General features: G+C 43.9%; 1 non-coding gene across 1 annotated transcript; it reads right to left on the reverse strand.

The window, feature by feature from the left end:
- Positions 1 to 646: 646 nt before the first annotated feature.
- Positions 647 to 721, reverse strand: Trnas-cga (transfer RNA serine (anticodon CGA)). Its single transcript has one exon. It is a non-coding gene; the product is annotated as a tRNA-Ser (tRNA).
- Between the last annotated feature and the right edge of the window lie 1,694 nt (positions 722 to 2,415).

The following is a 2,415-nucleotide window of genomic DNA, read 5'->3' on the forward strand; positions in this document are numbered from 1 at the left end:
GCTAGATGCCTTAGTGTCTCTAAAGAAACTACTAACGTGTCATGAGTTCCTGAAATACTATACACGAAGAGTCAGCTGGAAAGATGCAGACAAGTAGGTTTCAAAAATTTTCGTTGCGTTAAGGCCATTTGGTGTTGCTTCGCACTCCGTGAACGCAAAACTTTAGTCGGTTTATATATCTATCGTATGGATTACATTAAGAATTTCTGAATCAGATAAAAGATTACTGAACTACTACATGCCAACATTTCTACATACCTCTCCAGCACAATACAACACAAATGAAATAGTTATAGGCGACTATCAAGGCCTATTACATCGAAACTTCCTGGCAGATTAAAACTGTGTGCCCGACCGAGACTCGAACTCGGGACCTTTGCCTTTCGCGGGCAAGTGCCCTACCAAACTGAGCTACCGAAGCACGACTCACGCCCGGTACTCATAGCTTTACTTCTGCCAGTATCCGTCTCCTACCTTCCAAACTTTACAGAAGCTCTCATGCGAACCTTGCAGAACCAGCACTCCTGAAAGAAAGGATACTGCGGAGACATGGCTTAGCCACAGCCTGGCTGATGTTTCCAGAATGAGATATTCACTCTGCAGCGGAGTGTGCGCTGATATGAAACTTCCTGGCAGATTAAAACTGTGTGTCCGACCGAGACTCGAACTCGGGACCTTTGCCTTTCGCGGGCAAGTGCTCTACCAACTGAGCTACCGAAGCAAGCTTCGCAGGAGATCTTCTGTAAAGTTTGGAAGGTAGGAGACGGATACTGGCAGAAGTAAAGCTGTGGGTACCAGGCGTGAGTCGTGCTTCGGTAGCTCAGTTGGTAGAGCACTTGCCCGCGAAAGGCAAAGGTCCCGAGTTCGAGTCTCAGTCGGGCACACAGTTTTAATCTGCCAGGAAGTTTCATATCAGCGCACACTCCGCTGCAGAGTGAATATCTCATTCTGGCCTATTACATCGTTTATTACACCACTCCTCACTGCCTGGAAGTCCTCTTAGGGACCCTTGTAGGTAGGTAACGAACATGTCGATACACGAGCAACTGTCTGTCGTTCCACTTCATAGTCACAAGATGATGATTAAGATGTGCCCCTCATGTAGAGAGCGTCTGCACATCCACCATGGCCCGTTCACCTTAGATTCAGTGTAGTCCAAATTGTCCAAGACTGGTCAAATCGATGGGGTTTTTCCTAGATGCAGGGCAGTTTCAGGCATTTTGGAGGAAAGTTTTGTTTCCAACAGCGTTTCTATTCATCAGTGACAATGAATTCATTTTCGCTACGAATTCTAGCTGTTACAAGAGTGGGCTGTCTTGATCGTAATCTTACTTGATCCAAAACAAACATGTGGTTTAGCATTGGATGGTCAAAGTTGTCAACACTCTTCTAGCATTCACGTAGAAGCACACACTTCCGTCTGATAACAGGAGGTGGAATGTGACTCAACATAGGTAACCAGAATGTGGGAATAGATCGTAATGACCCGCTAACAATTCGTTAAGTTGTAGCTCTATCTGTTTCACGTATAGACTATTAAGCCAGGCAGACGCATAGTACCCTGCTGTTGAGTACACCATTCAGAGTGCTGATACTCGAAGAGTACCTGCTGACAGTCTCTAACTAGTGCCACAGGGCTTATAGAGAATCTCATCTATGTTTTTGATCTTAGCCCGTGCTCCTTAAAAGGAAGTAATCTGTCAAACTGAATCACAAGATATTTTAGATGAATGTTAGGACGAAATATGTCTCCCTCAGACATCAAGTATTCTGACAGTTAAAAAACAAGTCGTCTACAATATTTGAAGGGAACGCATTTCATGAAGGCAATTCATCGTTTGCCTTTAACAGTATTATTGTCTGACATGCTTATGACATAATTGATTGCTCAGTGATGTTGTTGTTGTTGTTGTGGTCTTCAGTCCTGAGATTGGTTTGATGCAGCTCTCCATGCTACCCCATCCTGTGCAAGTTTCATAATCTCCAAGACCTACTGCAACCTATATCCTTCTGAATCTGCTTAGTGTATTCATCTAATGGTCTGCCTCTACGATTTTTACCCTCCACGCTGCCCTCCAATGCTAAATTTGTGATCCCTCAGAACATGTCCTACCAACCCGTCCCTTTCTTCTCGTCAAGTTGTGCCACAAACTCCTCTTCTCCCCAATTCTATTCAATACCTCCTCATTAGTTATGTGAACTAGCCATCTAATCTTCAGCATTCTTCTGTAGCACCACATTTCGAAAGCTTCTATTATCTTCCTGCCCAAACTATTTATCATCCATGTTTCACTTCCATACATGGCTACGCTCCATACAAATACTTTCAGAAACGACTTCCTGACACTTACATCTATACTCGATGTTAACAAATTTCTCTTCTTCAGAAACGCTTTCCTTGCCATTGCCAGTCTA

The sequence above is a fragment of the Schistocerca gregaria genome, chromosome 1 (genome assembly GCF_023897955.1).
Source record: "Schistocerca gregaria isolate iqSchGreg1 chromosome 1, iqSchGreg1.2, whole genome shotgun sequence".
Lineage (NCBI taxonomy): Eukaryota > Metazoa > Arthropoda > Insecta > Orthoptera > Acrididae > Schistocerca > Schistocerca gregaria.